The sequence below is a fragment of the Bombus terrestris genome, chromosome 13 (genome assembly GCF_910591885.1).
Source record: "Bombus terrestris chromosome 13, iyBomTerr1.2, whole genome shotgun sequence".
Classification (NCBI taxonomy): domain Eukaryota; kingdom Metazoa; phylum Arthropoda; class Insecta; order Hymenoptera; family Apidae; genus Bombus; species Bombus terrestris.
Window position 1 is genome coordinate 4,448,642 of NC_063281.1, and position 25,091 is coordinate 4,473,732.

Genomic DNA, 25,091 nt, shown 5'->3' on the forward strand with positions numbered 1-25,091 from the left:
TTTAAATAGTATAGAAAATCCACGTAAATTGTGGCATAATTTACAGTTGAAAATAAGACAAAAATTTCCTTCTAATGTTAAAACTACCAAGTCTGTCAAAATGACTGACTTCAGATTTGTTTCTTTTAGAATTACTAAAAGCGTGTACCTGCTTTTGCCAAAATTTTTAATTTATAATATAAATATATATAGTAATATATAAAAATTTAGAAAGAGCGAATAAATTATTGGTAACTTTGATTTTATTTATCTGAAAAGTGTGTGAAAAGTTTCTTTTATTTTATAAGGAAATAATAGACGCACAACATATTTGTTTTATATTATTTTATTGAATTACGTTTTTCTTAAATAAATGTTACTTTTTTTATTATAACCAAAGCATATGTTTCTTTGCTGGTTTTCCCAAAGTGGCGTCGTACATAAACATGTCATTATCATGGTATAATTATAAAATTTTATCAAAAGTATATGTGGTAGTTTTATGGAAATTTCCTTCTTTCTATCTAATCATTAAGTGTTTTAAACCAACAGCATTAATCGTTGACCTAAAATTTTATAACATTAATAATTTTGTCTTATTTTTACTTATACGTTATGCGACCACAATTTATAGAGAAATAATATGGTAAACGATAATCCTTGGAATATTGTTAAACACAGCGTGTACATCAATTGTAAATAATTTACCAGTTAACACGAACGTAACCAGCATATGACAAAGGTTTAGCATTAGATGCAATCTCGAGATGTTAACACGAAGCTGAGACGAACATTACATAGCATCAAAAGAACTTGAGGAAGATCTTGCACGGATTGAATTTCCTCTTCTTTTCTGAAGTTGGAGGTAAGGTCAGAAACCGGAGATTCCATGGAGATCGGGGTCGAGGAGGGGCCAAGTTGATTCTTAAATCATCGAACAAGAGTCGTACTCCGCGCTCTTGAACAACAAGCTACCTCGAGATTCCAGTCTCTCTTTCCCTTTTTAGCTGCTCTTTCATTACTCCATCCCACTCGTTGTCGACCAGCTGTATATATATACTGTTGACAGAAGCCAGAAATAGCCCTGAACGACTTGGTCCAACCAGGAGGTTCTTCTTCAACTACAGACTAATAGGTATGCAATGAAATATTTGAAAGGAATGCGCGGTAATTTAACACATTGCTAGACTGCGGATTTTTATGCGAATTTATATCTTCGGGAACATAGGTAAAAAGGTAGAAAAACATGCTTTGCCTACCAAACGTTATAGAAAGCGCTTTACTTTGGATAATTTATATATTTTATTTTATGTTACGTGCGTTCTATGCAATTTTCCATGTTCAAATTTCCTATAAATGCGTGAAAATCAGCAGTATGTTTATTACTTATCGAATTATAACTTATAATCATACTAAAAAATGTAAAGAAAAATTTTCCAACTAAAGCATAATATATGTAATACAACGCATAGCGAGTACAAAACGAATTGCACGTAAGAAGTATGCGAGAAGGCTCACAGCTGGGTTTTATGAAGGCGCGACCGCCAGTCACTGGCGAAAAGAGCAAACATAATTTTTCAACAAAGACGGATGTTAAAAAACCACCTCTTTTTGAGCTTCTTGAGAACGAAAAATTCTCGCAGAATATTTAAGAGCATCTTACAATGAACAGAAAATGTTATTAACGTTTATCCCAAATGTGGTGGAAAAGTTGAAAAAAATAAGTGCAAAGATGAAAAAGTGGCAGCGATCAATTTTATTAATCATTTATTAATCATGTTCTTCGCATGCTCATCCATGCACGAAGTAATTCCTTAGAAATTCTGCTGATAAATCAGCTGAAATTTGGAATCGACCACATGCAAAGTATCGCAAGATCGTCGTTGGCTATTATTTTTACGTAACAACAATCCTGTGGTGCTTCAGATTTGCTCGATTTCAAATTTCAATTGATTTTTCAGCCGAATTTCTGAAGATTATTATGTCAATACAATGAATGATTATTCTGTAGCTGGATCGGAATTTGGAGAAGATGAAAATTAAGCGTAACGCATGCGTAAACTTGGCCACTGTCACTTTTTCATCCTTGCACTCGTTCTTTTCAACTTTCTCATCGCATTTCGGATAAATCCTAGTAACATCTGTGGTCCCTTGAGAGACGTTCTTAACCCTTTTGCTCTTAACGCCGGATATATTCGATACCCACATACAATACGATAAAATTGTTTGTTCTTTGTGACTTCAAGCGCGGATTACATTCAAGACTTTATTATTTATACGGAAGCTGGTACTACTATAGAGCCCGAACGTAAAGACTGTGATAAATCAGGAAGTATAATGTCTCTCCTAGAACCACATTTAGGTAGAGGACCACACCCTTTACGTGGACAATTGGTACACGAACCTTGCATTATTTGATATATAACATAAAAATTCTACAAATGCGTGTGGCATCGTAAAAAAGAGGGAAAAGGGAATGCCAAAAGTGAACGAAAAATAACAAAAAAAGAGCAGCGTGCTTTCGTACGTGTGCAAATACGTTAGTCATAAAATATACGATAAAAAAGAGGTTTTCATGATTTCAACAATACATACAGAGATATTTGTGGATATACCAAACTATCTTGTATACACGATTATAATAAATTGATGGGTGCTGTAGACAGGACCTACATGGTCATCAGCATTATAAATTCAGTATTATAAATATATAAACAACAGAATGGTACAAAAATTACTTGTTTCATATTATTGATATGTGCTAATGGAATTCACATTGCCTGTACAAATTGAAAACCAACAAAATCATATCAATTGTAAAATTTCAACTGAAATTAATAGATCAAATTTTAAAGAAATATCAGAAAGAAACAAGACGTCATTCTATTACACCTGAAGATAATCACTCATCAAGACTCAATGGAAGACATTTTCCTTCACTTTATGAAGCTACAGGAAAAGATAGATCACGAAGGTGTGTTGTGTGTGCGAAAAACGATGAATCGAGAATCTCGTTATCAATACCAAGAATGTGATGTTTCCATGCTTCAAAATTTAAATATTAAGTTATTAATCACTATATATTATTCTTTCACTATTTTCAATCGTTACTCAGACTCTTTATACCCATTAAATGAGTTTATATCTTTTATGTAGAAATTATGAGTATATTGTTTTAAAGAAAAGTTCCTTTTCTTCCGAGATAAACTGTCCACGGGTTAATCGTGCAGGAATTTTTCATTAGCAAGGAGGTCGAACAATGGTCATTCTTCCTCCTTTATGATAAAACATTCGGGAAAATGTTTTGATCTGCAGACTATCTAGTTTGTACGATACAGATCAGATATGAAAGTTTCTTCTAAACACGTAAAGAGGTTACCGTCTCTAGCTTAAACGGCAATATTTAAACAATTTTTATGAAAACCAGTTCATCGTTGCTTAAAATAACTGCGTATCAACTGTTTCATTGATTATCAAGAGCAGTATCAACACGGTTATTATAGCCGCCACGCAATTGATACCAATTACCGAGCGTCGACTTTGGACAGCGCTAATAGGCTTATTACATGGGTGCTAACTATAGTCGATATTTGTATCCGCAGATCCTCGCATGGATATCGATTATAGATGGCATTAGGAATGAAAAGGTTAAATACCTGAAAGAGAAGATTTCGTGTCCTCGCTTTCGTTACGCTTCCAGCGTATTGTGTTCTTGGAAGTAGAATAGGATGTACGCTGAAGTGATCGTGTGGACAACCCCTGTGAAATATTTCAGAGAATGCGCCATCTCACGCGGGAGCCGTTAGGTTGGTCGTCGTATGGAAACTCCGCGTTTTATGACAGTATCTGAGTGTTGGCACATAGATGATCGAAGCGCTAAAATTCTATTTCTTGAATATAGCGATTGTTCTTGATCGTGGCATAAAATAGCATAATGGCATTCTCCGAGGTTCGTGTTATAACCAGAAATTCAAAATAACAGTTATCTTAAACATTTTTTGGAAGAAAGTCAATGACTAAAACGTCATTTTTACTTAAATGGAAGCTGCCGATTATCAATAAGTATCAGAGAAAGTTCTGAACAAATGAAATAATTAAAAAATGTTAATTTTTTATTATTTTCAACACGAATAACCGTTATCAAAGATTCAAATTTTTTTGACTACTGGTAACCGTTATCAATTTTTTTGGGTACCAATAACCACTACCGATGGGCTGAATCTTATTCTGCTTACCATTAACTGACATCGACGTGAACAAATTTTTCTGGCCACTTTCGATCAGTGTCTATTGTTATTAACATTACTGATAATTAGTATATTAATACAAATGTTAATAAAAATATCGTATTATAATATCTTTTATCCTACACTTTGTTTCATGTATTTTCATGCTATTTCTTCTTGTTGATTAATAAGATATTTATAAGTTTTGTAATTTATTCTTTATATTGTCAGTGAATATGTATTAATCGCCAGTAACGTTAATAAGAAGAGACAATAGTCGAATGTAGGCAGAAAATATTTTTGTCGTCGATAATGGCATCGGCAATCAAAATAAAATTCGGGTCGTCGATAAAGGTTACTGATAATCAAAAAAATTTCGATCATTTATATTGGTTACTGATAACCAGAATTAGAATTCCGTCACTGATAATGGTTATTTGTAATCAAAATTTTCTTAATTAAAAGTATTAACTCTTATAAAGTAACAGTAATGTTTTCTGGTTATAACACTTAACAAAAATATTTCAAATTTATTACAGATATCTAATAACAAATTATCTAAATATTCTCAAATAATTCTAAATAAAACTATATTTAGTAAGTTGTATTTTTTTGTGAGTAGTTGTTTTAATCATCAGCATGTTAACAGTAATTTGAATTTTATCAAAAATGAATATTAATTTTGTCATTTTTCTTTCACGCGTAGAATGTTGTTCTACTTAAATTTACGTTGTAAATGTACCGATTAAATGGATCGTTTATTTTGAAAGTGGTGAAATTCCATTTCCTGTAGTCTGTTCAAACAGTCGAGGCATCAATAATGAAAAACAAATTGTACAATTTATAATCTTGAAAATAGTACAAGTACATTCCTGACCCTGAAGAAAGATATTGCTCTAGTTAATTCTCAAAAAAAAACTATTTGTATAATGAATTTATATCTACTTAAACATGTTTAAACAAATAAATCTTATCAGAATTTTTCAATCGATGGCAACGCAAACGCTTCAATATCTCGAAACAAAGGGTCATGGACTTACACCACTTTCAAGGAAAACGTCTTATTAATTACTAAATAGATTTATTGCTTAGCATATCGCAGAATAAGATCGTTTTATTGTTATAAGACGATATTCATAAAATAAATGACAATTAGGATATAGTAAATCGCATTATGTAATGTAGTCAGTAGAACGTTTTAGCAAACGAGATACTTGAGGTGTGTTAATAAAGTGTTTCAATAAAAAAAAACTGTAAAAATATTTTTGTCATTTGACCTACTCTGCTAGTATCGCATTGTTCTTTTAATCGAACAGAAGTTTGCAACCACTGACGATGTTTGTTCTAAAAATGTTTCAAAATTACTCGATTACGTAATAAAATAAAATCTTTCATCCACATCACGTAAATAATTTACATTCGTGTTAAACTATTGTTCAAGAAATAAAAATAGTGTAACTTTAATTATAATCTAACTATAATGGTGCTTTTATTTTAACAGTAGAAACAATCTTTCAGTTTTTTTCTCTTAGTGTTCCACGTTAATTGTGTCACAAGTTCTTTAAAAAATTATTAACATATCTTCTCTTTTTTGTAAGAATTGCTTTTATCAAATACTGTACTTGAGAGCTGTGCGTCAAAGTAGGGAGAAAACAAGAAAATGAAATAGAAAGGAGGAAAAAGAGAAAGAGTGTGAAATATGCACTCAAGTTGGTCAGAGCAAGTAAATGTCTATGTAAGATAAACAAAAATAATAGTATTACTTATAATACTAATATATAATTCTTATTAAATGATGAGCAAAAAATTTAATGGTATTATTTTGTTTACTATTTTCAGTATGTTAAAAATGCTTGATATAATTTAAATTTAAAACAATGATTACAATGCAATGATAACAGCGTTACGTGATTATGATTTATATATAATAATTATCATTTATGATAATAACAATCTAATGCTTTTACGCTGTCCTACATATTTGCGTACTTCATCATTTGAAGTGTTCCAAGAAGCACATAGTTACTAAATTATTTAATTTAATCAATATAAAATTTGCTAAAGGTCTGTTATTAATTCAATTTTGTTTCATTAATTGTCATTCTAAGTACACTTTTTGAGGAACAAGGAGCACTCTAGATTTTAAAGTGATCACTCACACTTAATGTTCCAAGCACGGAAAGAATTCATAGACGTGACTTTGTTAGCGTTTTTACGTAACTTTAACGAAAGTCTAAGAGGTAAGGCTCGTGCATGCAACGAATCAGATTTGAAAATGTCAAAAGGCTGTGGTCAGGCGTGAAGAAATTGTCATGGAAGTCGTAACCGCGACTTCACCGTGAATTCTCTTACACAAGACTTTCGCTCGTAGCGAGGCATGCACGCGTGAGCGTTGTCAAGAAGGCGGAGAAGCGTGCCCACGCGTTTCGCTTCGAAAACCCAACTGCACTCGACGGTTATTTATTCATCCTTATATTACACGCCAGCGCAAGGATCTCCCGAATCCCACGAGACTCTGAATCTACATAAATGCTCATTAGCGACGTGATAGAAGTGTGCCGCATTACGCGCCTCCAATCCACGAGATAACTTTCTTCGAAACTTTTCTGATATTTTTCACCTGTATTACGGTATCGCGTGTGGCTCCGTTTATCTGTAATTGACAAGTCTGTATTTGATATTTTAATACCATACAGTGTTACCAACCACGTTAAAAAGGTAAAAGTTGGATAATTATTTGGAATACCGAACATCTCACCAATATTACTGACTTTGGAATATATTGTCAACAACAGCATATGTATTGAATAATTTTTCTCTATGCATGTAACCGTCGCTCGATCTTAATTCTCGAGTTACGCACGAACATATTTTTAATACTTTTTTTACTTTAATACTTTGTAACGTTATTTAATACAAAGCAATGTAGGTTTAGATTAGATCTGGGTTCGATAATAAAGAAAAATATAATTTCGCTTTAAACTTTCTTATATGAAATGCGGCCGAACAAAACAAACAAACAGGCACAAAGTGATTCCTTACGAGAAAACAAGAAGATGATGTAAGTTACTTATTAGTTTTCGAGAAAGTAGAATTTGAAAATTTATCAGGTATTCTTGAACATAAGTCAAAAATGTAAAATAACATTTTTTCATAAGTCGCTTTGTTTTCGAGAAAAATAAATTTGAAGATTTATCATAATTTTATTCCACATTTTTCAGTTATTTTCACACGTAGAATAACCTGCTTCTGACTATTCACTCGTGCCTAGTCGGTAACTAGTCAAATTCACATATAGAAAACAAATTTCGAAAGTCGACTTTCCAGAAAACTAAGCCGCGGACGAAAAAATTGTATTCCATATTTTCTTTTTATTTTTCCAATCTTCTTTTTAATTTTTAAACAAGCACCTCCTTCTCGCTTGTACGTATTACTCAGCCGTATCCTGTACATTATTGCGTTTGGTTCGAGTCAGAAGTTGGAAATATTTCTGGCATCATATCGTAAAATGTCATTATATGGCACCGATATATCAACTTTCTTATGTAGCCAGCATAACGACAAATGCAAATTTCGTAAGGAGAAATATTTGCTATTGTGTCTTGTTACACACTTTTTGCAATATTTTGAGTGTGTAACTGAGCGTTTGGGTTGTAAAATTCATCCTATGATTCACTGTTATCTAATTTTACACAAATTAAAGGTGATTTGTGTAAGGTTTGATGGTCAGATTGATAATGTAAATCAAATTTATTCTGCATCTGACGCAAGCTCAAGATAATTCATACCGGTTACAAATACTAGAATACGATATATAGTAACAAAAGTACTTTTACTTTTATATCTCGAAAGCTATGGGTATAGAGAAATATTATTCGATATGTTGACCTTGATAGCACACTTTAAACTCACCAAAATTGACAAAATTCTATTCTAAGTAAATAATTACCATTTGCTACATCATACAACAGACTGGAATAAATTTTATTACAAATACAGATAGAGAACAATAGTTTGAAACAGTGACTCATTTCAATTAATTGACTACTTTACTTTAAGGATAACATAGGAAAAGTAATATTATTTTACGTCATAATTTTAGTATTAGTTTGAATCTTAGATATTTTACGTATATTTGAAATATAAACAATATTTTTTCAAATTATTTCGTAACGTAACAGTATTCTCAAACTTACCTTAATTTGAATTATTTCGAATAATACATGTCGCATATTGCGCACGTGAAACACTATGAAGACGTAAATGACGATTGATACGGCAGCATTAGAAATTGGTTGAGATATTTTTCGAGGAAACATTTATTCATGTACAGAATATCAAATGAAATAAAAAATTATTTCAATTTCTGGATAAATAACGATATAATCCAAAGAATAATCTTAAACTTGCTTATTCAAATAAATTAAATAGTAGTCCACGCTGACAGACATTTATCCGTAGATAGTTTACATGTATTGTCCGCAGACAGTCGATGCCACTAGGCAACGTGCAATAGGTACACATGTAAGAAGATATATATGGCACATTTTCCGTGGAGAACATTTACGGATTGACACATGTTTTCGTACAATTGTCTGCCAGTATAGACTAGGCGTAATATATAATTATTTCCACGCAACATCACATAATAAAAGATGATATAACATGTAAACAATCATTTTTCAAATATTTTATTAAATAATGCTTAATTTCAGTGTTATATAATTCAGATATCATTAGTATTTAATTACATAGTATAAAAGATTATAATTGAAACAATACTATTAATATAACTATAAATATATTAGCAATAGTATTATAATACAAACACTAGTAATAATAGATTAATGTTAACATCAGGTTGCAGAGTAATGCTAAACAATGTTTACACGCATCAGTACAAAATTATAAGAAAGATACGAAATAACAATGGAGCAGTTTTTTTTTTGTTCGATAAAACGTTGGAAATAAAAAATAATAAACATAGGATTGATATATGTATACGAATAACTGAATTTATTATATTCTGAATGTACCATTAATTCTTTAGGTACATTAATTACTGACAGATTAGATACTGATTGGGAGCTGATACATATATATTATGTAATAATCGAAGATAATCAAAATAATACCGTTTAATTTAAAAAGATAATAGTAACTGTTTGGTGACCAGCTGCAGGATTATCTTTATAACCTGTACATTATGTACACAACAGTGTAAACGAAACATATTGCAAACTTATAGCTATAACTCATACATGATTAACAAGCAAAAAAAAAAGAGGAAGGATAACCTACTCGTAGACTTATGAAGTACTTAAACGTATCCTAACGTATCCTAGCGTAACATATACAATACATAGAGTTGTTACAGAAGGTAGTTCCATTATTTGTATTATAGCGTTTATATACTAATTAAACAGATTTAAGCGTATTAAATTTCATATCATGTAGTAGTACTTTCATATAACTATAAAAATTTCAGATTATGAAAATGAAATATATGATCGGCTAAAAAATGCTTCGCTGGAAAATAAGGGTATGCAGGAATACTTTTAGTAGCTACTGTACACATACGTACTTAATCTTGAATTATAACTCTTGCAGGTTTTCCTTTCTCTTTCGTACTATTGTCTAAAAAATTCTGATGAATTCATGAATTATTTATTTCTCTATTTATCGTAGGCTTACTTATTTACTGCGTTTACTTTTTAATACAATACAATTTAAATAATTTAAAACTTTAGAGAATGACATCTAATTAATAACCGAATAAATCTATTTCGCAATTTAAAGTGAAACTGAGGTCATTGATTCTTTAGCTGGATACTTTTATTATATTTTATCGATCCAAATAGATTGTTAACAATTTTCAATTTTCTATGAATTCATCATCAAGGTCCATTTAAAATGCGCCAAGAAAATGCTATCAAATTGCCTGACAGAGACATTTGTTATGTGCCTAGTTATGTAAGAGGTCAAGTAGTATTTATGCATACGTAAGAATTTGTCTTGGCGCCATTCAATTGGCATACGCTCAAAATGCCAAAATCCTGAAAATTAGTGTAAAAAGTTGTAATGCTAGTATCCAGAAAATATATTTTAAAATTTAAATTAAAAACACTCGAGTTTATCATTCTGATTGCTTTTTCATGGCTATTCTTATTCTGTGCACAAGCTGCATAATTTATCTTACAAAAAGAATTTCATTTAAGTAACGCATACTAAGTAGAAAATACCCAAGTAAAATACATACAATAAATGCGTACGATAAAATGCCACATGCAAGCATATTTTCAATAATTCTTAGCAATAATTAAATTATGATCAACAGTAGACAAGGGGTAATTAAAGCGTAAGAAAACAAGTAATGACTTAGACTCTATAATTGACAAAGAGAATTAAACACATTTAATTGTAAGTTAAGTTGCAAGTTACATTTATAATATTTACGGACTAAAACTGTAAGGAAAAATGATAGTTTGAATTTATATTTTCTTAAGATCAGTCGTTTTTTATTAATTTACCAGATATTAATTCACTAGTGATTAATAACTCAAACATGTCAATAAAAATTTTCATTCTGAATCTTTCGAGTTTCTGTACCATTTACAATCTCTGTTAAAACTTACTGTCGTATATATTTTATCGATCTTGAAGTTTGAAGCGAGAACTGAAAATTTGATCCGAATAATCACTACTTTTTGTATTATTTCCAATTATTTAATTACTTATTCCAGCTTATTCACATAATTTGCTTTTTATTCGATGCATCATTTTCGATATTGTATCTGTCAAAAAAGTTTCAACAATATATTGCATGTAAGTTTCATCAAATTCAATTCTTGTACGCAATCTATGAAAAACATGACCTTTCTTTTTAGTTACATTGAGTGAGTTCTAATCGGATGCAGACGATATTATACAAATAATAAAATCATTGTATTTTGAGTAAAATTGCTTTATTTACGTCAGTAAATAGCCAAAATGATGTACATTAAATTTAAAAATTGATTTGTGACACGAACTAACTTCTATTATATCACGTATACAATGACGTATTACAAAATGTCATCAAATTTTAATTGTATAACATAAGATTAATGTATTGATATTGCATCATATAATATACATTCAAGTTATGTGAATATCTATACACAAAACAGACTGCATTAATTTACTTGTGTTGGTCATATCATCTACAATACAGGGATTTTCAATGTTTTGCAATTGACAGTGAAATATAGTAAATGGACCAGACATAATTTTAGACATCTTAAACCGAGCCAGAAATTTAATTAACTACATGCGGGAGATGTATTGCAAGGACTAGGCTTGCCAAATTTCTCTGTTTTACTTAATAGCTGAATCATGGAGATCACAAAGAATTCCTTATATTAATTCTTAATCGTACTTGTCATAAAAATAAAACAAAGATCAAATTTATCCAGATTTCATATGCGGCATAAAACAATTCTTGTTAGAAAAGGAAATAATTCGGTTAAAAATGATATGTTATAATTTTACAACCATCTGGATACCGTGTTATTTATTATGACAAAATTTTTAAATTAATAGCAATTATATTTTCGAAGTAATTATTAAATAGCAGTAAATTAAATTCCTATTTCATAAAATACTTTATCGCAATAAATAAAAGAAATAAATAAAAGTTACAACTTTTAACAGATAACGTTCGGATTATTTTTTTCATTTCGCTAAATATTTTAATATTTTAATTAATTTCATATCTAGATAACTAGAAAATATAAATTTCTTATTACAAAGTATATATTTCGACATAAATTTACCTGCCATTGACTGTCACGTATACTAAACATTAAAACATGGATTCTTACGATCTCCAGAAAGCTTATAATGTTTTTTATGGGTGAGAAGTGGTGAAATCGCTATGGCTATTTTTACTAGTATTAATTTTTTTTTATAGAAAATTCTATCACAGATATTTTCAGAATTTACTCGCATCTGTACGACTACATTTAATATTTGATTAGAGGTAGTAATGCTAATTTTTTATCAATAAACGCAACATATTTAAGAATCTCCGCGTCATATATGTACCTACTTAAAAGAGCCAATCAGAGATTATTATACAGACTGTCACGTATACAGCTTATTATATTTATATATTATAAAAGAAGTTGTTTCAATTTTAAATCGTTTAAATAGTTTTCTTATACATCTAATAAAACAAAACGATTCCATCTTCTCTCTAAAATATATATATAAAATATAGTAGAAAGGAAGAAAGTAAGAAAGGAATATGGCGACACTTCCGCCGAGTCACGTGTCATTCATCGATTGTCGACCGCAGTGATCGATGGCGCAAAAATTCAAAACGATCGATGAGCGAGTGCATGATACAGTCATTTTCAACAGGAGTGATAACTTATGCTGCAAAGACAGCAGGAGAAAAGTGAGAGAATGAAAGGCAAGTAAGTTCGCGGAAGTACAATGCGTAGGAGGGCGTAAGATACCTTAATCGGAAGCTTATGCCTGAAGGATTACAACGGTGGTGGTCTGTATTGCCGCAAAATCATAGCTTTCAAGATATTAACCAAAATATACTAATACTATATACGAGTGCGTACACAGACGCAAGCGACGCGATAGCTGCTTCGCTCGCCGCTCCACGATCTATTTGCAGTATATAGTATTGGATTAGGTTTGAATTATTCTTCGTGAAGCGATCGGTTACGCAAAGATGATTTGATTGCCAGTGTAAAGTGACTGGCGAGCATCGAACGAAGCGGCTATCGCGTCGACTACATCCGTGTACGCGGTACATATACACATAGAAAGCGACGTAGTAAGACCAACATATTTTTGTTAATATCTCGAGAACTATGACTCTTCGGCAATTCGGACCACCATCGTTGTAATCCTTCCAGACATAAGATTTCGAACTAGGTATCACACGCCCTCGGTGAAGTCGTAACTGGCGCGAGAAACTGACGAAGCAGACGAAAGGGACTATAGCAAGAGTGCGGCGTGTTTCGTCACCGATGGTCTGTTTGAGTCGTGCGGTTAGTTAGAGGTTGGAGGCCGAGTGGAGTCGAGTGGAGTGGAACGTAAGCGGAACGCCACAGAAATAGTACAGACTGCGTCGACCGTCGTTCGACGTGCTATTACGCAAGCGGTCGCTCGGTCTGGGCTTGGTTCAGGTGTATGCGGGGATTCCTCGTGGCGCCGCTCGTCTGGCGCACTATTCGCCACACACACGCGTCAATCGGCCATGTTCGTGAACTAGCCGATGACAGACGCGAGTTCTGGCACACTCGAGAAACCTCCTACGGCATCCGGAGAATTCGTCGAGCACGACTCGACCAAGGTAATTGATCGATTTATAATGGGCCGTGCCGGAATTGTATTGGAGAAACGTGGACAGCCAACGATTATCTGATTTGAAGGAAATTAATACCTTTTCACCTGTTCGTGTGCCATTCGAATCACGTCGCTCCGTTTATAACATTGAATCATCGTATTCAATGAATGAAAACTTGCTATTTCTTTTTCCTTACGGTTGCACTTCAGTCGAGACACATTTCTTTACTTCTCATGACGCATGATGCATCTGAAATACAATTAATGACTATTTAGAGGAAACAGAGGAACTTTAAATGTTTATCTTTTTTTTCTTCCTTCTTACGGACAAAAATATTATTAGTGGCCATCGGTAAGTTATCGAGTATTCATTGATACATAACGACATTGATGGATAATATTGTCAAAGTATCAATAAGATAAAATAGAATGTAACACGATAAATTTACGGGAAAGCATGGTAATAAATAAATACTTTGTTCTAAAAATTTATTCCAAAGAATTTTTCCTATTGTACAAAAATAACATTTCTCTCGGAACAAATATTAAACAAATTTTAGTAACAGACATAATCCTAAGTTTAGGCAAACTCGTAATACCTTCTATATTCCACCACGTTATTAAATCATAAACGAGTTTTCAGACATAACACTAGTCTCATCAATATAGATACACTACGGATTTCGTATTTTTAATTAAATTTAGCTTAACAGTATTACCGATACATTGAAATGTCAGTAAAATTTCAATGTTGTTGATACTTTTGAAAAAGTTATCGATTCGAAGAGTCGATTCAAAATATACGATTTCTTCAGAACTGTCCAATCGACATTCGTCCAAATGCTCGATAAATCGGCCTCAAAATAATATTGTTTAAAAATTTGTCGATTATTGGTAAATTAAAGAATTATAATAAATATGTATACATACATAATATATCAGTTTTTTCTCACCAAACGATGCTACGGCATGTTCTACGGTTAAAAGTATGAGACTAACGTTATATAATATAAATACAAGCACACAAACGTTTCGTTAAAAAATTACGACAAAAATACGATAAAGCAACTGACGGATGTTTCGTTGCAAGTTTCAAAGCGGTAGTTTAGCGAAGGTTGACCTCAATGATGGAAAAGCCAAGAAGGATCGGTTCTTTGTGCCTGAGATCACCAAGTACTATGCTATTGGACGTTTAATGTTTAACTGTATGAAACTTTAAAGAAAAATATTTTATAAGCAAATATTAACACGCGGAGAACTAAATATGAAGAAATGAAGAAAAATCAGCAAGAAACTCGTAACGTAAGAAATATAAATCTAGTTTTTCAAAGAAGTTTGTAAGAATTTGTTTATTGTGCAGAATATAGATTCAAGTTTTCATTCACGACATCAAGGTATACGCTGCTAATTTGTTTTCCACGCTGTATCGAAAGGAGAACCAATTCATTATTTCATATTCGCATCATAACATTTTAATAGACTACAAATTAATAAACATATTTAAACATCTTTACTTACGTTTGCTGGTATGCGATGGAATCGTACGATGAGAGCACACGTATATGAAATAAATGGAAGAAACGATAGCGTACTGCATACATAGTATAGTAAAAGGAGGAATTCATCAATGATTAATGAAATTATTTACTATTGATACTTCACTTCAAGCACCCATTCCTACCAATGGAAGGTTAATATTGGTGGAGAATTGAATTTAATACTACATAAAATTTAAGGTCATTATGCCTTCTTTTATGTTGTATAGTGTTGTTATAACTTGTTAATGCAATTTTGAACAGATCGAGTTCATATAATGTTTCTCTTTTATCCCTATTCGTAGAAAATAGCGATAAAATGTAGTACAGAAACCTGAAATATTTTATATCAGAAAAGCTTCGTACACAAATTATGATCATTCTACAGAATTGAGAATTATTTAACAGTGATTTTTCCACATACCTCTTTATTTAATTTATGAATTGTAACAAGCTTCAGGTATAGCGGAGGACATGCTACAAAAGCGGTCAGACGAGTAAATAACTATTAGTCATTTTATCAGAATTCGTTTAAAAACCATCTGCAGGAAACTGAGAAAGTATCCAGGGGACTGAGATCTCTTCAAAAACAAAAGTTATTTTATTACACAATTTCTTTTATTTCTCAACATTTCTGATGAATGAAAAGTATACCCATTTATACAGATGTAACTGTTGTTAAAACATAATAAATTGCTATCAATATAACCTGAAAAGTACCTATATATTTAATTTCTTTAAACCTGCGTTTAACAGATAACAAAAATTTAGAAGATTAGCAGGACATTTGTTAAAAATGTGAAAAATGTTTTAGTTAATAAACGTATTTGCTTTGTAATAAACGTGTTTACTTCATCTTATTATTATAATTAACTGTTAGTTTAAGTACAAAATGATAGAAAGATTATATTCTGAATCGAGTGTCCGACGCCGAATCGAAAGTCGCGACTCGAATTGTAAATCGAACCGATCATTACCTAATCCGACACCAAGCTCGAGTACCAGCAATTTCAGGTGCTCGCAGGCCACTAACTAGCCCTAATTTGTCATTTTACCATAATTACCTATCCGGTCACTGTTTGTCACTCCATTCTTCTATCCAAACTAAAGGGGTATGGCAAATCTGATATTTTTCTACTTTGGATTAGCAACTTTATATCTGGTAGCTCACAAATTGTTCAATTCTGAGGTGGATAGGTTGTGATAGGTGCTGTAGAAACACTAGAGTATAATTAACAGTATATTTATTAACAATACTCTCGATGTACACTTTACGGAGAGCTCGCGATTACATTTAGCGGTTCGTACTTCGCGGTTACAAGTTCGGACGATGATTGCTCAAGATGCGTCGAGAAAGTCTAGTCAACTATCAATTATCAACTACTGACTACCAACTGACTTTCCGTTACGATGATGCTACAGAGGAAAACTATGATGGGGTATGTCTAAAGATACGAGATCATCGTATTCGTCGGGAAAGCCTTCGTTAGGAAAGTAAGGGAAATGGACGTTGCTGTTAATTGGTTAATCTTTGGGTTGATGGTTGAGGAAGATTGTTAACCGTCCTTGAGAGAAAATTGCTAGCGGGAAGCGTCATGCCTGAGGAAAACCAGATTTCCCGTATCTTTCCGTAGTAGGTAATAAATTTAGGGAATGCTAAGACAAAGGCTATTTGTTCGTTTGAAGAACCTTAGCTAGAAAAATCCTAAGATTTATAGTGGATCCTTAGGCTAGTTGCAAATATGCTATGAAAATGTTTCGATATCTGGCAATCATCTTGTCCGAAGGATAGTAAAATTGAGGTTTATATATTAAAAAAACAAGATAGCTGACCCGTAACACGACTATTAACTTTCTTTTTCATTGAACTTTATTTTTTGCACTTAATATTTACAATTGAATATACACTGATCAAGTACGCGACTGGTCTAAGGGTAGAAACCGGTAAAGATATGTTGACTATTCTAAGGATACAGAATAAGTGAAGTTTTATTGACGATACTGTGTCTGAGGAAAGCTAGGGGTGGGTATGTCTAAGGACACGGGACCATCGGATTTATTTATGACAATTTTGGTTAGGAAAGTAAGGGCAGTAGACACCGCTTCCGATAGGATAATAAGAAGGTTGGTGGACCAGAAAGAGTTTCAGCTGCCCTCGAGAGAAAGTTTTTTTTTTTTTTTTTTTTTTATTTATTAGAATATTTACAATCAATTCTCGTTGAGAATTTTCAGTAACTTAGTTTGGCGTGATACAATGACATGGATTATAATAATTTTATATTGTTGGTTCTAGTAGAAACTAAGGATTTAATCTAGAGGGTATTTTCTTTTTAGTCTGCGGATCTGGTCCGTCGTGTCTAGTAGTTGGGTGACTAATAGGTTATGGTGGTTGCTGACTCTGGTGTTATAACTGCTTCTGGACTTGTGTATTTCATCTTTGACTGTAGGTATCTTGAGGTCATGGTGGATTGTTTCGTTGGTAACATACCAGGGTGCATTTAATAGGGATCTTAGCGTTTTCGATTGGAAGCGTTGGAGTATTTCAATGTTGGAATTACTTGCTGTTCCCCACAGTTGGATTCCGTAGGTCCAGACAGGTTTTATTACGGTCTTATAGAGCGTAACTTTGTTCTGCGTGCTTAAGTTAAAGCGACGGCCAATGAGCCAATAAAATTTTTTGAGTTTGTCCCTGAGTTGTTTGGATTTGTCTAGGATATGTTGTTTCCAGGTTAATCTCCTGTCCAGAGTCATGCCCAGGAAAGGTTCAGCATCATAGCGAAGCAAACACAAGCCGAGAAACGCGATTGTAAACTCTCGATGCTTAATCATAAGTGTGGATCGTATAAATTGTTGACTGGTTGATTGTTAATAGTAATAAACTTTTTGTTGAACATCTGAGTATTCCTTCCACACCTATCACGACTTACCACCTCAAAACGATTAAGAACTTATATAAATCATTACCAAGGCGGATAAATAATAACAGATGCAACAAAGTACTGAAAATTAAACAAAGCTACTACATTTTTTGTACCTTCCCTGTTTTAAAGATATGTCCTCTGATTTTCTTTCACCAACTTTCTTAAATATTTGCATTTTCTGAGATAAGTTTATATTCATAAATTATGTCAAATATCAATATTTTAGTCTAATCGACTGGACTATATAAACAATAACAGTGTAAAACTATATATGTATATAGAATAAACTTTATTTATGTTATATATTAAATATAAATTGATAAAATAGTACGATGCCTTACATTTTTGTCCCTAACTTACCTTCATATTTATGCAATTTAAATAATCGAAAGTTATGAATACTATGAAAAGCGAACATATAGTAAAAAGATGAAATATAAAAATAATGAAAGCAATAAAAATATGCGATAGAAATAACATAACAAGAAAAAATGTATTAAACCAAATAGAATTAAATTACATTTATTTCTTTTTCCCTTCCATAAACGGTAAATACTAGAAATGATTCCAAACTTTAGTGCAATACTTGCACGTATGGTAGTCAATAATTAATTTATTCCCTCTATTTAAGAATATGAACAAATATATTAAGATATTTTATATACAAAAAAAATATTTTATTATTAACGTAATCTGATATTCAACGTACATATATTTAACTTATATTCAACAAAGTGCAGCTTTAAACAATTTACGTCCGGTTTCCTGACATCATTTTGACATTGCATCTTTCGCTTTATCGTACTAATTGAAATAATTTCCAGCCATGTGTTCCTTCACGACAGTTCTGCCCAAGCAGTCGGGCTAAACAGACACGAGGAACTGTGCTTCAGTGAAAGTGCGACAAGTAGTACATTTTGGTGGTTAAAACGTCAACAAAATGCCAAATTGTAAAAGCTGCAAGCAACAAATGCTGCCAATCAGCATTTAAACAAAGCTACAAATACGCTAAACCGAAAATGACCACTCGACAAAGAACAGGAAAGTTCAGCTATAAAAGAAGTGGAAACATTGCAAAACGAAGAGGAGAACACTTACAACGACGAACTCTCCTATCAAGATAAAAACTGGAAGGTAGCAACAGCTCACAAAAAGCATAAAATAATACCAGGCACAAGCGCTATGAAAATTTCAGATACAGAAAAGCAACAGTGGCTACAAGACATCCCACTCTATATTTTATATATTTATATATATTATATATTATATATTATATATATATTGTATATTAAATTAATTAAAATTTAGTTAATAAATAGATTTGAAATTATATTAGATTTTAAAAGAGAAATTTAATTTATTCATTTAAATTTTAATTAATAGAAATACTTGAAATTATACTATATTTCAAAATAGAAATATTATTTAAATTTATGAATTTAAATTTTGGAGAAGAAATAAATTTGAATTTATAAAATAAAATTTAGTTAATAAATAGATTTAAAATTACATTAGATTTAAAAGAAAAATTTAATTTATTAATTTAAATTTTAATTAATAGATAAATTTAATTTAAATTATTTTATTAAATAGAATTTTTAAATTTACAAATTTAATTTTTTTGGGGGGGGGGTAGGTTTAAATTTGTTAATTTAAATTTTAATAAAATTAGAAGATTAATAAATATAATTTTAAGTTTAATTAAGGGAAATATATTTTATAATTTTAATTAAATTTTATAAAATAATTAAATTATATAAAAATTTTTTAAATTTATCGACAGGGTATGAACCTATAAGCTTAAATTTAGCCTATTATATATATATATATAATTAAATATTTAAATTATAAATTGATTTTAAATTTATTTAATTTTTTAAATAAAAATATATTAATTTAATTTATTTATTGAAAATAAAAGAGTTTAATATTGAAATTTTTATAAAATTTTAGAATATAAATTTATTAGTTTAAATTTAATTTATTATATAAATATTTTTTGTGAATTATAATTTTAAAAAAATATGAAATTTATTTTAAATATAAAAATTTTTAATAATTAATATATTTTTATATAAAAATTTTGAAAATTTATCGATAGGGCATGAGCCTATTAGCTTAAACTTAGCTTATTATATAAATGTTGATATAAATATTTATTAAAAATAAAAAATTTTAGAAATATGTTATTATTGTTTATAATTTATTTAAAAAATTAGATTTATTTTAGTTTAATTTTAAATAAAAATTTTTTAAATTTATTAATAGAGCATGAATATATTGATTTTGATTTAATTTATTATGTTTATTTATATAAATATTATTATTTTTTTTTTAAGTTAAAAATATTATATATATAATTTACTTAAAATATTGAAGTTAAATTAAAATAAATATTTAATATTTATAAATTTTAAATATTCAGGTCATTGAAAGAGGATGTAACTAACCAGACTCGACCCTCAAACAACCAAAACTAAAACAACAACAATAACAATGCTACAGAAATCAAAGAACAGCTCAAGCAATCCATCAAAAACACTGAAATGCTAACAAAAATGATAAGTGGGCAAAATGCAGTACTCAGACGACAAACACAACAAATTACAGTCATGTTACAACTAATTACAAACATGTTAAGTAAAAAATAGAAATGGACACGCTGAAAATAGCAGCTTGGAACCAATGGTCTACAACAACGGGCCCTCAAAACTTAAACATTTCTGTATGACAATAATATTGACATATTACTTGTTTCAGAAACAAATTTCACACCAAAAAGCTATATGAAAATGCCATATTACACCATCTATGATACCAGAAAAAAGCACACAGAAGGGCAGCAGTGATAATAAGAAACGATATCAAACACCACTTACATAGTTAAATTAGTCAAGAACACGTTCAAGCAACCACCGTTACAATACAAACTAACAACAATTACTTCCAGATGTCAGCAGTATATGCACCACCGCAACGCAAAATGACATTACAAAAATGGGAACAGTATTTTCAATCCTTAGGTGACAAATATATTGCAGCAGGAGACTTCAATGCAAAGCACATGTTATGGGGCTCAAGAATTAACACACCTTGAGTTAAAACACTAGCAAAATATATTAGAACTAGTAATCTCAGCATATTATCCACAGGTAGACCAATATACTGGCCAACAGATCTAAACAAAATACCTGATTTGCTTGATTGTGTAGTTATAAAAGAACTAAACTTAAACACATTAAAGATAACATCCAGTCTTCAGTTTAGCTCTGATCATACACTGGTAATAATAGAATACACAAGCAAACCAATACTCTATAGCAAATCAGAGTTGCTTTGCAATAAAACCACCAAATGATAAACATTTAAAAAACCAATCGAAAGCAAAATCAACTGCAATGTTCCACTAAACACTGGAACACATCGAACAGGCAGTAACAACACTGACAGAAATTTTACAAAAAGCAGCATGGGCAACTACTAATTATGAACCAAACAACAGACAAACAAAAATAATTCCAACAGACATCCTTGACAAAACCAGATAAAAAAGGAAAGCAAAAGCAAAATAGCAAAAACATAGAACACGTGAAAACAAAAAACATCTAAACAAACTTGCAAAGGAAATAAAAAGTAAAATGAAAGATCATAATAATAACGAATTCTCAAAATACATAGAAACACTCTTTGCGCACAAGAATGCCAACTACTCTCTATGGAAAGCCACGAACAATATAAAGAAACCAATAAAACTAATCCCAGCAATCAGAAAAACAGACAACACATGGGCCAGAAGCAACAAAGAGCAAGCTGAAGAATGTTCTCAACCATCTTTGTAACACATTTATTCCATATAATGTTAACAATATTAACTCCAAATGTCATTCAGACATAGATGCACAAAATACCATAACTGACAAGCACTACTCCGTACCTACTACAGCAACACAAGAAATTAGAATTATAATCAAGAAAACAAAAAACAATAAAGCACCAGGAATCAACCTAATCAATAATAAAATCTTAAAAAATCTTCCCCCAAAAGCAATACGATTAAAGACAATAACATTCAATGCAATTTTAAGAATTCAATACTTTCATAATTTATGGAAACTAGTACAGATCACAATGTTACCTAAGCCAAGCAAAGACCAAGCCACACCAAATTGCATCTTACAGGCCAATATCATTACTTCCTGTGTTTTCCAAAATACTAGAGAAAATAATATACAACCGCCTAAAACTAACAATAGAAAAAGATAAATTAATACCAGATCATCACTTTGGATTCAGAAACAAACACTCCACAATAGAGCAAATGCGCAAGCTCCTCAATGAAATTTGACTAACAATAGAAAAGAAACAATACTGTACAGTTTACTTCATGAACATTAAGAAAGCAAAGCCATAAAAGCCTCTTACAAATAATCAAAAAACATTTCCTGGAACAAATCTATCACTTACTCAAATCATATCTAAGCAACAGAACCTTTGTAGCAATAATAAATAACACATATTCTGAAACTAAGACTCAAGGCAAGAGGTACTGCAAGGAAGTGTCTTAGGACCAATATTATACATGCTGTATATGGCCAATAAACCAACGACTACCAACAGCAAAATACTGACATTCGCGGATGACACAGCTGTACTACTTAGGCACACTAATCCATACACATCAATCACATTACTGCAAGAGCATATCACAAAAATATAAAAGTGACTGCAAGGTAAACAAACAAAAGCAAACCCCAATAAATGCAACCATATTACATTTACACTATGAAAACAGAAACTACCAAATATCTAATTGAATGGCACACACTTAACACAAACAAACCGCGTTATATACCTAGGACTCCATTTAGACATACAACTTATATGGAAGCAATATACTAAATCACTTCTAGACAAAATACAGGTAAAAACAAGACGTATGTATTGGCTAACTAGTTGAAAACTGTAAACTCAGCCTGGAAAATAAACTAAAAATTTACAAAATGATAATAAAACCAATTTAGACGTATGGAATGCCACTATGGGGGACAGCGGCAATGAGTCACATAAATAAATTGGAGTCGCTAAAATCGAAGATACTGAGAACAATAGTCAACGCCCCATAGTATGTCAGAAACGAGGATATACGCAAAGACCTAAAAATACCAATGGTCAAAAAAGAAATCGGCAGATAAGCAGAAAAATACAAGGGAAGAATGGCGACACATCCAAACCAGCTGGCTGCTGAAGCAAACAAAACTCATATAAAAAGAAGACTAAACATAAAACATGTCATTGACCTCACTAAAGAAATAAAATAGACAAATTCAAAGATGATATCATACGTAGGTGAGGGTAGGTAGTCATCCACATGTTATTTAACAATAAAGTTAAAAAAATTGACCAAATGTCCAGCTGGATAAATTGTAAAATACAAATTAAATAATTAAAAAAAAATGTGTTCCTTCATTCGAGCAAACATGAAAATAATATGGTGATAAGCGCGATTGTAAGATGAGTTCCCCATTATTGCTACTGAAATTTGGGCAATAGAATTTGTCCACAAGGATCATATAACAACACATATCTCAAACTTGGACACATTTGTTATTTAATGCTTCGTGTCTAACGTATAATATCAAATAGATCAAGTTAGCACTTACTCCTATAATAACAATATTGCATCTATGCAATCATCTAGTAACAATTAAATGTCTTTGTTGGGTCTCACACACATCAGGTAACGTATAGCGAAATGTGTTAACGTTTGTCCTTTATTTAGGATGAATCACTTACAAATAATTATATAAACTATATTTACCATGGAAATATCAAGCACATGCACGATTACCGATGGCCATCTTACAACTACTGATGACGTCACGCGCAGGCTTTCGCCAGGCACCGCTGCGCTACCCGGCGTTACTGTACAGAAGCCAATAGTCTTTTTTAGAAATTAAAGGAAAAAGTAAGTTATTTATTGACTGACCTACGTATAATGTCAACGACATTATTAAATCCTTTGATTCTTACTCGCTAAAGTCTGGGAAGGGGTTAACAGCGATTGAATAGGGAAAGTCAAATCATAAAGGATCCTCATCTTAATTTCTGAAGTAAGGATGTCAAACTTTTAAAAGTTCGCACGATACAAGGATTGGCGCACTAGCTCTCCATTCTATGTAGCTACATAATTATGTTGAGCAAAAGATGAGCTACTTAAGAAGTTATTGGAGTCGTTTTCACAGGAGAACCGGGCTGGATCGATGGAGCACGATTAAGTATCCTCGAAAGGAAAATGTGTAAAGCAATGATTCCCCTTTGACCTACATACACATACGCGCTATTAGAAGGAGGAATCCTGGACCGTTTCCGGTTGGGTTAACCTGTGCGTACGTGTACATCGAAGAACTTAATTCCATCTCTTCCGACCAAGCTTAAACTTTCTCGTTGCAGCAGCAGTTTTAAGCTCACCAGGGGAAACCTGCACAGTTTTTACGAGCGTAGTTTATGGAACCACGCCAGCTGGGCTCGCGATAAACCCGTTGCAGTTACGAAATATATACATGCGCACATGAATTCCAGCCTGCCAGAAAAATGGAGGTACGCACAAATATGAATAGAACGTATTTGTCTTTATAGAAGGTATTTTTGCAATCGTAATGCCACGACATGATCAGGATGAAGGTTATTTGTCGAGAAAAAAATAAATCATAAGTGAAAAATAAAATTTTAGCGTGTAACGCTTTGTTTTAAGAAAATGGTTTTAAATATTCATTTGATATACTACTTGTGAAACCCGATTTAACAGACCTCTGTTTTTGTTCGTGTATGCATAGCTGCTCACGAAAGTATTTGGACACTTGCAGAAACCATTTCGGAATATACAGGGCGTTTTATAATAAGTGAGCAATATTTAAAAGATGAATTCAGTATCCAAAAACAATAAAAACTGTTTATATGAATATATATTCTGTTTTATCTCGTTTACGAGATATAGCGAATTTTGTGCTCTACCATCTCGTCTTTGACTATTTTTATAAAAGATGTTGAAAATAAATTAGATTTTTTCTTGTGGAATTACTTGA

At 31.4% G+C, this 25,091-nt stretch overlaps 2 long non-coding RNA genes across 5 annotated transcripts; both read right to left on the minus strand.

Moving 5' to 3' along the window:
- Positions 1 to 309: 309 nt before the first annotated feature.
- Positions 310 to 6,549, minus strand: LOC125386159. Its single transcript, XR_007226054.1, has 2 exons — positions 3,636 to 6,549; positions 310 to 1,038 (listed from the first exon to the last, which is right to left on the minus strand). It is a non-coding gene; the product is annotated as an uncharacterized LOC125386159 (long non-coding RNA).
- Positions 6,550 to 8,880: 2,331 nt separating this feature from the next.
- Positions 8,881 to 23,890, minus strand: LOC100649804. Of its 4 annotated transcripts, none has more exons than XR_007226052.1 (5): positions 23,828 to 23,890; positions 18,719 to 18,873; positions 15,513 to 15,669; positions 15,072 to 15,422; positions 8,881 to 13,803 (listed from the first exon to the last, which is right to left on the minus strand). It is a non-coding gene; the product is annotated as an uncharacterized LOC100649804 (long non-coding RNA). The 4 variants fall into 4 exon arrangements; XR_007226051.1 differs by having other exon boundaries at positions 23,670 to 23,877; XR_131895.3 differs by lacking the exon at positions 18,719 to 18,873 and having other exon boundaries at positions 23,828 to 23,875.
- Positions 23,891 to 25,091: the final 1,201 nt, after the last annotated feature.